Source organism: Melospiza melodia, chromosome 4 (assembly GCF_035770615.1).
Source record: "Melospiza melodia melodia isolate bMelMel2 chromosome 4, bMelMel2.pri, whole genome shotgun sequence".
Classification (NCBI taxonomy): Eukaryota; Metazoa; Chordata; class Aves; order Passeriformes; family Passerellidae; genus Melospiza; species Melospiza melodia.
This window is the reverse complement of record NC_086197.1, coordinates 68,254,942-68,267,728: the sequence shown is the minus strand read 5'-3', so window position 1 is coordinate 68,267,728 and position 12,787 is coordinate 68,254,942. Positions and strand designations below refer to the sequence as shown.

Sequence of the window (12,787 nt, the reverse complement as noted above, 5' to 3'; positions counted from 1 at the left end):
TTGTCTTGTTGTTTGTTGAAAAAAGTGCTGTGATTTTGTTTTACTGTGATCTTTTAAATGTAAACCCCATAAATTTATCTTATTTTAAAAATATAGCTTCTTCTCATCCTCCCTTTCACCACAATCAGTTGGTCTCCTACTCGTTTAAATACTTTCCACAGTATTACGCCCTCCCTCCTTTGGAGCATGTTTGATAGAGATTCAGAAGAGCCTGTTGCTCAGCAGCAGGAAGAGAGCATATATTTGATCAGAAGTATTAGAGTTAGAACCACAGGTGATCCTCCCAGGAAGTCGGGGTTTATTTCATTAAATCCCTTACCTGCTGAGGAGGTTTATTGGACTTACAGCTAATGGTGTAGGAGATAGATAATGTAATTGATGTTTCTAGATGAGGGTATTGCATGAATATTTTTCTAAGTATGTTGTGGCATTTATTTCTTGGTGTCTTTTAATAACAGGTTACAGGCATAAGGCCTATTTAAGTATACACAAACTTTCTGTGTATACTTTCATTTATGTCCTCAAACATATTAATAAAGCTTTGTAAAGGAAGTACTAGGCTTACAGGGGGCATAAATTCAGAGGGAGAAAATATAATCAAGAACTTGTTGAATAGAAAAGATGAACATAGAGTGGTTTTGGTTGGAAGGGATCTTAAAGGTCATCTAAATATCCAAACATCATTACTGCAGGTAGTTTATTGGGAATGCCAGCTGGCAGCAGTGCTAGTAATTGTATCTGCTTCAGAGTATCTTTCAGAACTGTAGCATATGATCTTTAAAACCAACATGCTATATCCATTGTCATTGTGCTGTGGCATATCTTTTAAAAATATCTAATTGTAAGTGAATATATTTCAGTTTGGATCTTTTTGGAACAGAACAGGAAGAATAGTCACAAGTAAAGTTGGTTTTTTTCATCAAATATTTGCAGTAAAATTGTTAATAGGAAATATTATGTGAAGACTTGTAAAACTTGTAAAAAAATATCAAAGTTTAGAAAGTTAGGGACCAGTAGTCTGATGGGTGAATAGAAGGACTAAAAATGTTAATAATGTAATCTGTCTATGATAGGGATTTTGCAGTAGTATTGAAGAATTTCCCAACTGAAAAGACAAAACAGCATTAACGACAGCAATGGATAAAGCATGTGCATCAGGTAGATGTGTTGATACTAAAAATGCACCTGGGCTCTCCAAAAGCTTAGGACTCATCTGATTTACTGCTGTCAGCACTGCAAAGGATTGAGTACTTTATTATGGTTTTAAGAAAAACGAGCATGTTTCCTTCAGCAGGGCATTTCAGAAGTCTTTAATTTCACTTCTAAATGTGAAAGTGGGAGTGAAAAATGAGGAATGTACTTTGGAAAGCTTTTTAATGTCAACAGTTTTATGGAAAATGTTCTGTTTCAAACAGATTTTTAAAAAATGATTCACGTACTTTTCAGTTCTAACAAGAAAAAACTTAACCAAATGGAATTATTTTTGTTGAAAGTGCAGTTTATATTTACAAAATAATTTTTTTGAAATACTGACCAGTTGACTATGGAGGTGCTGTACTGGCTATTGGGTGAGACCTTTTTGGTGTCGGTGCTGTCTGTGGGGCTGTCTGTGTTTTAGAGTTGGAACTACAGGTGATTCTCCCTGGACAAGGGACCTGCCACCCACAAAGCACTTTGTCATCTGTGTGGTCGTCCATTTGAGCTCTCTATATGGTAGGAGTATCTGAGGACATTTAGGCTCTTTAGATGTATCAGGAAGATCTCTGTTCATTTTTTCTCTTCTGAGTCATTGGGGTCCATTTCCAAGGCATTTGAAACTAGTGCTCCTTACTTGAGTTTGTAACACATCAGCCCGTGTTCTCTACAGGAAGCAATTCCTCCTGTTGATCTTGACTACCTGACTGGTGGTGACCAGGGTTTTTTGCTGTGCTTGCATGCAATCAGATGGCTGTGGCTAAGGTTTTTTACATCCTATATGATCTGTACTGCCTTCTGAATGCACTGGAGAAGTAGATTTGTTTTCCCATTGATATGAATTCTGGTAATGAATGTGAATTGGGAATTTCTCTGACTGGAATTCACAATTTCCGCAGTTAAAACTTCTACATACCATGTAGCTTTTTTTCTATTCTCCAGTTCATACTATGAACTGGAAGGTGCTTGTGTAGGGTTTTAAACCAATAATTTTTATATGAATTTCATTTATGAAAAATAAATCGTGTCTTTTAAACAAAACCTAGATTTTCCCAAGACTATAATACTATCATTGTAAACATTGGTTAAAGTGGTGCAGGCTAAACTATGGAATTTTATTTAATCTAAAAAGATATGCAGAAGGATTTTTAATTATATTCTTATGACTAGTGAATACAAAATATTTCCGTATTTATGTGACATAGTTGTTTTTAATCCTGTTTGCATTGCACGAAAAACTGCTTTGTATGCATAGAGCTTTTCCTTATGAGGGTCTTTAGACTGGAGAGGTCTTGAATTTTTCCCCCTGAAGCCCTGACCAGTTAATGTTTTGAAGTGCACAGAGCTTAGAAATTTAAAAAGAAAAAAAAACAAAACCAAACAAACAGAAAAACCACCTTAAAAGAGAGGTTTCAAAGGTCAGAGTCACACTATGGGGAATGAAAATGTAATCAAGCCCTCTTGCTATGTGGACAGCTGTGATTCTTTAGTTGTAAATGGTTTGAGGTGGAGGGGCTGACTGGCTTTTCCAACTGAGACTCCACTTCATGAGGGGTCACACGAGCGTGGAGTAGAGAGACAGAATCCCCTTCCCCCCTCCCTCACCCTACTGGTCACACTGCTTTTGATACAGCCCAGATTGGCTCCTGTCCAGCCTCTCCTCCACCAACACCCCTAAGTGAAATATATTTCCGACTTCTGAAAGTCTTTTTCTCTAGATTTGCCGTGTAGTAAACTTGGTAGTTCCATCTGATATATTTTATGTGGTTATTGTTTGGTGGGATTTTTTTCCTTTGCAGTTGTAGTTGAGGTACTAATTACCTACTTCATACAAAAATTTTATGGGTTTTTTTCATTATGCTGCATAAAACACTTTGATATTGTGAATGCAAGGTCTCAGAAAATGATTTTCCAAGGGATTTAGTGAACATGCTGCACAATGGAAGGTTAGATTTCACCATTAACATTTGCTCATGCAGTATTTTTGGAAGAATCAGTTTTTAAAGTATGTCACTGAAGAATTTAAACTCTTTCGTATGAGACAGAAAATAACTCAGGCATTAGACTGAAGAAGTTTAGCAGGGGAATGTTTCCATTCTGATTTTTAAGAGAAACTCATGTACCTCTGTTCCATTCCCTCATGGTTGACAGTGAACATTTTGGTGAGAGAGAACTGCTGCTGCCTCATGCAGTGTGAGTCATTGCAGGCCAGAGAAAATGTGTTGAGATGTTGTTGTTATCTTAGCCAGCTGACTTGCTGGGAGCGCTAGTGATTAACTGTTCCTTTTGATTTAAGTGCTTAAGTACTATTAGCTTGACTCTTGGACATGCTCTTGACCTGTTCATTGCAATGTTGCCTTCTGCCCTACTTGATCTTCCATCATCTTCATCAGTACTTCTTGTGCTACTGCTTTCTTCCCCTTTGTTTGTCCTTCCTTCTGTCTCTGCTGCTCTTTGTAGGGCGAACCTCTATGTTGTTGCCTGCATTCTCTGCTAAAGTTATGCTAAATGTTTCACAATTCTACCCTCATGCTTTCTCTCTAGCAAGGCAAGGCTTCCTGCCACCTGACCAGCTCTGAACTGGAATTATTGTACAACACCAAGCATGATAGCTTGTTTTTTCTTCTCTGTCTATAAAATTAAAGCATTAATTAGTATAGCAGGCACTGAAAACTTGATTCATGTGCCTAAGCAAAGTTAACTGGTACTGTCAAATGCCATGGGATATCGTGAGAACTCTTAGCTAATGTCCTGCTGGTTTTCATATGAAATTCTGTTGGGCCATGGCTGGCCCATACCTGACAGTTTAACGTGGATTTATTGCCTTTTAATAGCTTTGAAATTCTCAGTTAGGGCTATCACCCATGTTTAGGCATCACAGTTGAAGCCTGCTATTTTCTTCGACCAACTACTTGAAGAAAGCATAATGCTTATGCACATGGAGGACTATTTGTTGATACAGATCATTCCTACACAGAGAAACTGTGTCACTTAGTCCCTTTGGGGTGTGGTTTTGGCATGTGAGGGCTTTTTTTTTTTTTTTCCCCCTTTTTTAAATTTCTCAGCTGTGAGCACTTCAAAACAGAAACTGGTCAGGACATCAGGGTGAAAAATTTCAGCTCCAGTCATAAGTAAAAGAAATGTGTTTTCTCAGAACAATGCACTGATATAAAAGAGGAACTGTGAATTACTAAACTGAAACAAACCACGTAGGAGATCAATCCATGGTATAGCGTTAACAAAGAAGGGAAAAATAGTCATCACTTACAACTTACTATATTGCTCTAAACTATTTCAAATGATAAACTAATTATTTCCATTAGTGAGTTTAATATGGCTCACAATGGGCATTTGAACAGGTTTGGAAGTTTGTTAAGGGGTACCTGATCTCTCTGTTGCATTAGCGTAGCAAGTGTGATACTGTTTGCAGGAGATGGGAAAAGTTACATATAGGAATAAAGTAGTCTTATATAGAATAAAGATGAATGTCCTGGTGGAAATAATCCTGTTCTGAATGGAATGTTTTCATTATGTTGTGGTTTCCCTTCCCTCTTAACTGTGACACAAATAGAAGCCATACTTCTCAGATAAGGAAAGTGTCCAGGAGTATTATTGCCAGTAGCAATTCAGTCATCCCAGAATAAAAAGAAGGTGACCCAGTCTGACAGTGTCCCCACTGGCTACTTGGCTAAATCAGCTTGGCTTTTAAATGAGTAATCAAAAAAAAAAAAAAAAAAAAAGAAAAAAAGAAAAAAACAACACCTGAGAGTGATGCTATTATGAGAGGGTAATAGCATGTGGGATTGTGGGAGATTTCCTGGAAATGTCAGGGCTGTTTTTGAGCCAGGAGAATCCTTCATCTGAATGTAAATAGATTTTTCCCAAGCTACTCTTCAGTATGTGTAATTTGAACAGTTAGTACCAGTGAAGAAGTGGGTGCACTGAATTTCAGCAGTGTCTATTCTTAGTTCTCTACCTTGTGAAAAACACAGATGCCTTCAGAAAATGATACATTTTATGGTGAGTTAGGAGAAATTTTGGCTGAGAAGGTACCAGTAAAGGTATCTCTTTTGGCTACACAGAGAGGCGACTAATCTGGATAGTTTAAATTTGATCTCTGATTTTTAGATTGATAAAAGATGAAGTGAATACTTCTGTAGGATTTATGAAATGGAGTGAGATCTTGGACACACAGAAACCCCATAGAAATTATGGGAATCACCAGAAAACTGTTTGAACTTCCACCTGTTATGAGATGGTTAAACGCCTGAAAAGCACATGAATCCAAAATGCTTTTTACAAAGCTGTGACTGGAGTAGTTTTCATTATAGTTCCTTTCACTTGCCTGAGCAGAGCTCTCATACCTGATTGACCATGTCCAGCTTTTGAACTAATTTTATTTTTAAGAGAGGCTACAGAACAATTTTAATAACCTGTTGGAGAGTCAAGAGGGTTCATCGGAGACTGACCAGCAGCTGAGATCTTTTATACCAGTAACTGTAGCTTTAGTTTAAAGGAGTGTGTCTAGGAATAGCTTAGGTCTTTGGTCCACAATGAACTTCATGTTTGTATAGGCATCATGCATGGTAGTTTTTATTATAGGACAGGGTCTATATGTCATTAGGATACTGTGAGAGTTACTTTCTGTGCATGGTGTGACACTGTGAAAGTTCCCATGCAAAGCTCAGAGCTACGTGGCAGGAAAACAAATACAAAAGCGTTTGGATAAAAGATAAATGATATCACTGAGGATACTGTGGTAGATTTAGATGGTGCTCAAGAAAAGGGATGTGTGAATCCTTGGGCAGTGTTCAGGAAGATTGGATTGCAGTAGAATCTGCTAAACCATTATTTTTTTTCTTTTGAAAATTGTACCTATAGCATTTAGTTTGAATGAAGTAGGTAATGCTGTTGATCTACATCAATTAGAGTAGCAAGGACAAAGTAATGGCCTTTTCTCTCAGAATTGAGGTAGAAACCTGACACCATCTATATCTAAAATAAGACAGAAGTGTTACACAATCTACTCAAGTATGTTGTCCTGGGGTGGAAAAGGAAATGGCTGTTGTTGACTTACTGAAACGTGTAGTCCCCCTATGTAGTCTTATATACTGGGCATTATTTAAAAAGCACCTTCAAGAGAACTGTATATTTACAAACAGAGCTAATGGAGTAATATGTAATGGACTAATGTGTTAATAATGACAGTATTTGAGTAAATATGAAAGTTTACAGCTGACTTGCTCATGTGTAATTTTGATTCATAGTCATATGACAAACTTGAAATAATTTCAGGTTCCATTTATTAAGGTTCCAGTTTTCATTTAACCTTGCAGTTTCAAATGGAAGGAGTGTGAACAAGGATACTATGGTGACTCTTGTTTTTTCTGTCTTAGCATTTAGCATGTGAAGTAGAGGATGTCCTGAAGAGTGAAACTCAGCAAAATCAAGTGTTGTGCTGGTGAGAGAAAAAAAAAAAGGCAGATTATAGGACTGTCTACATCAAACACTGACACAGTTCACTCATACTTTTTGTTTAACATGTGCAGTTTGAGTACAGGTCAATTCTATTTTTAGTGTGAATTGATTGAGACAGGTAGTTTTACATACTTCAGTAGCAACAGCAGCAATAACCTCCACTAGTATTTTCTTCTCATTCAGGATTGTGGTTTTTTGGCCTCCCACATTTGATTTGAAAAGTGAAGACAGCTCAGTGTCTGGCCGGACTCAGAAACAAGTTGAAATGAGTCTAAGAGGAAATAAAAATCAATACAATGGAATCTGTTTTGCCATTCCTGTCTGAAAATGTGTTTTGTACCAGTTTTAGCCCTAGTGTTTTGCTTGCTGAACCCTATGGTTACAGTATTGGATCTCCAGCCCTGGAAGAGGTAATGTTATGACAATGTTCAGAGTCTTTTTTCAGAAGTCTGTTCAGAGTTGTGTTTCAGAAGCACAATTTTATTTAGCCTGAAAGTTGTACTATAGCCTATTTCCTTGGTCAAGACAGGCAAGAAAGCCTTAAAAGATATTTGTCCTGCATCTCTCCCTCACAGGAGGCACTTAGAGCTGTTGGGGTTTGCATAACTCCTTGCCTTCCTTCCTTTAGGGGGTAAGCCTGCTGTTTGAGGAGTTAGCAAACTGATTTAGGATGTTTAATTTCAGAGCTAATCTGTACCTTCTGTCACTTATTCAAAGTCTCTGAATGGCTGAGATGAAAACTTCCATGCAGAAAGACTAAAAGAAGATTTTAACAATACTTGCATTGTGTTGTTCCTTTTGCATAGGTAGCAATTTTTTCACAGCAATTTCAAAAGTCCTGCCATCAGTTTCAGGCTGGCTATTAGGACCTTTAGGAGTGTGTGAATTTATTTATTTTTCACATCAGTATCATTGCTAAAAGTGAGTGAGAAGAAGAACAATCGGTTTTGTTTTTTTGTTTTCATTTTTTTTCCCCTGCAGCACTGAAGAAGTGTTCCTGTTAACTCTCCATGTTTTCAGTTTTAGGATTGTGCTTCTTTGGGGTAGTTCGTTACGCTCTGCAGATGATATTGTGACAAAGTTCACTTTCCATTAGATGCTGATTTGAGGGCAGCAAATATATTACATTGAGAAACAGAAATTTCACTAGGCAAAACTGATGATAAAGCGCTTTGCCCACTGCCTCACTGAAACTGATTTGTATTTGGCTTTGCTTATTTTCTTTTGTTTGTTTTGAAATAAGAATCGATGTATTCTAAAATGTTATCCATTCAGACATAATGTAATGCCAACATCATGAAAACTCTGTAATTGTCCCTACTAAGAGCATTCTTCTTCACTATGAACCTTGTGCCATAAAGAAAATAGATGAGGGAAGTGCACACACACAGACAGAGTAACTCAAAATAATATAATTAGTGTTCTTCCTAGTAAATCTAAAAGGTATGCATTACTGATGCAGTCAGAGTTGGAAAAAGTTACCACTCCAAATATCCTGAGTATTAGACACAGCTAAAAATCTTTATGTAGATGTTTGAAAATGAGCTTTCACATCTTATTTATGAACTGTAAAAAAACCCTATAGATACAGATGTAAAGAAGATACATTTTCATGTATCAGCACAGAGCACACAAAGTTTCTTTCAAGAGATTATTACAGTGTCTTGAAAAGATTGTAACACATTAAAGTGGGACTTAAGTAGGCCAGAGATTTCTGTTCATACAAAAGATGTAAGAAAGTGTATAGCTACTGAGCTGAATAAACCTATTGCTGCTGGCTAGATTCTGCTGGCTTAGTTATAAACCTTCCACCTGTACTAGCTAGTTTCTGTAAGCTACTGAAATTCAAAGGGATGTATGTGCTCACCTTTTATTGCTTTTGCTAAGGATATTGTAACTGAAAAATATCCTAACACAATGAATTATGCTACATTTGCAGTTCCATGCCTGAAGCAACTTCATTTTTACATTATGGAAACCCATGATTTTCAGTGTAACAATGAAAATATTAAGATGGCTGAACAACTTTAAATTAAACAAGTGAATTACCATTGTGCATTTTTCCCTTGCCCCACCTTGCTTCCTGGGTGCTAGCAAGCTTCTTAAAATGGTATATGGACATTGAAAGAATCACTAAATTAAAATTTGGTGGAGATCTTTGGTAGGTACTGCTAAACTTGCTTTCTCTGTTTTCTCTTGTTGTATGTGAATTCTCCTTTTCTTCTAATTTATTTAATTGCCATCTGCTTATGTATTTAAACCATAACATTTCCAGATTCAGGATCAGCTCTGTGAAGACTGCGATTTCTGTCGCTCTCTCTGATTCTTATCAGTAACACTTCTAACAAAGCTGTCCTTGTGAAGATGCATATTTGTCATAGTGATAGCACACTTCAGGAAGTGTATTAAGCTAAAACAACTCCCACCGTTCAACTAAAAAATATGTTCCTTGTCATATGCTACTGCTTACCGAAATTAAACTTGGGCAACATGGTAGTCTAGAAAAATCCAGTTGCTTTTTCTTCTTGGAGTGTTTAGCACTGCTACACGTTGTTCTGCTTTCGTAAGTACTGGCCAGTTCAATCCTGAAGTGGGTGGGAGTGGGAGAGAAGGGACAAGTGCACGAAAGAACTTAGGTGTGTACTTTGGAGACTCTTGTTGGAAGTTTCTGCAGCTATTGTTGTCTCTCTGGGAGGCTTAGATAAATCTTTAGAAACTTTTTCCAAATAGTGCTTGAGTTTGTGTCTTTGTAATTGATCCTGAGCTCTGCAACAAGAGGGAACTTACCCATGGAACGGATCATGCCAAGAGAGGTCCTGATATGTTTTTTATTTAGCAGGGGCTTTGGTCTGTCACCACCACTGTGACACTAGGTTTCCTTTTGAAGTCATGTTGTAAAAGCACAGGTAATTTGACAGAACTTAATGCGTGGCTCTTTATGATGTGACTCCCAAACACAAACAGAGGTCAGTGGTTGAATTCCTCATAAGAAATTATGTGAGATGTTTCCACACCACAGTTCTGTTGTCGTATTTAGATGCTCAGCTGAAAGCCAAAGAGTGAGGGCAGGCAGATGTTTTGCTGGTCAGGTGTGTATAAAATGTTCAGAGAAAGAGATATAATTTATCTAATGATATAATTTATATCTAATAATATAATTTATATAATAATATAAGTTATATCTGTGAGATAGAATTTGAGTATGCATTGAGACAGGCAGCTGGAACTTACATTCTTTCATGGTTAAGTATTGATGATTTATGTGAGGGACGTACAGGTGACTGCAATATTTCCTGCTTTAAAGTGAGAGGTGTTCTTCCTAGGGTGCTAATTCTCAGGTGTGGAAATATATGAAGCTTCACAAAACTGTCAGCCCTAACTTAGATACATAGAAAAAAGCATTATATGTCTTTTCACTAGTAATGTAAAAATTGATTCCAAGGCATCTTTTCTCCATATTCTTGAAGTGTTTTAAGCTTTGCTTCCTCTTTTAAGGTAATCACAGAGAACTGAATTTTACTGGCTGTTTATTTGGCTGTTACTCAGTATCAAACAGATGCATTAGAAATGCAGTTTTATGCCTCATGCTCTATCTCCAGGATTTTCTGTAGAAACCTACAGCAGTTTCCAAGTGATTAAAAGGGTCTCTGAATTGTACGAGTTATGATTGATAACACAATGATCTTATGTAACTCTTAATAAAACCTGCCAAAGAAAGAATGTTGACAAGTGATACTGAAGGATATTTGAAATTGCTCTAAGTCATTCAGAGTAATAGTGAACAGACAGCTTTTTGTAATGCTTATATTGTATTTGGGGGCAGCTGGATGGAAGTCCAGCCCAGAAAAATTCACTGTTTTATCTTTGTCAGTCTGTTACTTGAAAAAAAAACAAAAAAACTTGCTCTTTGCAATCAAAATACAACTGCTGTGTGACAGCTTTCATGTGGAGTATAAAATGGTCAAATCTGAGTACACAGCTGAAGGATAATTTAATGTTTCAATAGTGAAGTGCAAAAAAAAAAACATTACAAGTGAGTAAAATGTAATTTTAAACATTAAAAACAAATCTTCCTACAAGTAGTTCTAACCTCTTGAAATTTTACATATACTTGTCTTTGGATGTTCCTTTAATATTAATCTGTCTGTCCAACCATACATCCTGGCTGTACTTTACAATGGTAGGCCTATAAAGACTGTGAGAACACATCTGTAGATAAAATTTCAGTCAGCAGATTCCAGACTTTTATGGAGACTCTCCCAAACTATAGTTCCTACCTTTCTGCTGTCATATGTAAGAGGTGTAAGTCTGATCTTGGAACCAAGGAGTGTGCACATGGGATAAGGAATCTGGGAACATCTTACAAGCATGTGATGATTTTGGAAATGTGGATAATGAGAAGATTGGACATGCTGGTTTTTGTTGGCGTAGAGTTAATTTTCTTTTGGTGGCTGATGTGGGGCTGTGTTTTGGATTTGTGCTGAACACAGGGTTCAGAACACAGAGATGTTTGTGTGATTGCTGGGCAGGGCTTACACCGGGCCAAGGCCTTTGCTGCTTTTCATGCTGCCACACTGGTGAGGGAGCTGGGGATGCCTCGGGCTTGGGAGGAGACACAGCCAGAACACGTCACCCAAACTGGGCAAAGGGGCATTCCAGACCATCTGACATCATGCTCAGTGTATCAACTGGGGAAAGCAGGAGGAAGGGGGTGATGTGTGGAGTGAGGGTGTTTGTCATCCCAGGTCCTGACGGGGCTCTCCTGGAGATGGCTGAACACCTGCCTGCCCATGGGAAGTGATGCGTTCATTCCTTGTTTTGCTTTGCTTGTGTGCACAGCTCCTGCTTTCCCTATTAAAGTGTCTTTATCTCAACATGCAAGTTTTCCAGCTTTCATTTTTCTGATTCTCTCCCTGATATCGCTGGTGGGGGAGTGAGCTATTCTGTGGTGCTTGGCTGCTGCTTGTGCTTGACATTGTGGCAGTTTCCAGGCTTTTGTCTTGTGGGTTCCATGGAGAAGATGGGTCCTGTTCACTGGTTGTGAACTAGTTGTCCCTCATTTCAGAAGTCTCCTGACCTTTTTTCAGTTGCCTCCTCCACTTAGAAATCATCACTGCAGTTCTTTTTCATCAGAGTCAAGAAGGATCAGGCAAGCAGACTGTCCTAGATGCAGTTTTATAAGACATTAACTTCAGTGGTGTAAAGTAGTTTTCTTCCCTTTGATTTTTTGGGGGTTATTTTTAACCAGCTCTTTCCAGAGAACTGTTTTTCAGGCTGGTCCCACAGTTCAGCTGCAGTGCTGAGAAGCTGCTGCTGGCTGATCTATCCAGAACTTCTTGAGTCAGGTCTGCTGCCAGTATGCATGAATCTATAACCCTGGAAGATTATAGTCATAGATGGTACAGCAGTATAAAGCTAAGTGTAATTCCAAAGTAGCTTGTAACATTCTAGTGTATGTTGTGTGTGTTATCAAAATCAGGGACCTCAGCATCAGAAAGCCCCTGATTTCTGTCAGCAACATAAAGGTGGCAGAGTCAACCCACCTAGAGATAAAGAACTGTCTTATACTCTACCACTAGCAGCTTATTTCCATTATTCAAGTGGTCTATAAGTAAAAGTTGACAGACAGAGAAGCTGTAAAATTGTTTCCCTTCAATATTCACATTTAGGAGTGGGGCTCCTATAGAGAGGTAATAAGACTAGAGATAATATAAATGTCTTTCTTCATATCAAAACTTTTGACTTGACAAGCAAGCTGTTTTATATTTTGGAAGGTAATTCCATGCAGAACTAGTCTTTTGACAGCATATTCTTTGATCTGTGAGACTGGTGAGCTTCACTGAAACTCATTTTAAAACTCCCAGCTGGGATTTTGCCTTCCCTGCACATCCAGGATCAAGGCATTTTGACCTAGGGATTATGAGCAAGTCGAGGTGGCACAGTGTTATTCCATCTTTGTCTGAAGATGGAAAATTCTGATTGGTTCATGGTATTAAAACGCAGAACCACTCAGGTATATTTAAAAGCTTTTTTGAATGTCTTTATCCATTTATCATCACCTGCAAGGGATAATGCCTTTCTTCAAGTTGCTAAAGCCTCATTTGTTATGCAGATC

The 12,787-nt window shown here is 37.8% G+C and overlaps 1 protein-coding gene across 1 annotated transcript in view; it reads left to right on the top strand.

Annotated features, from left to right (window-relative positions):
- The window catches only part of TRHDE (thyrotropin releasing hormone degrading enzyme), a 210,287-nt gene that overhangs the window by 40,036 nt on the left and 157,464 nt on the right, over window positions 1-12,787 (top strand). The window lies entirely within an intron of this gene.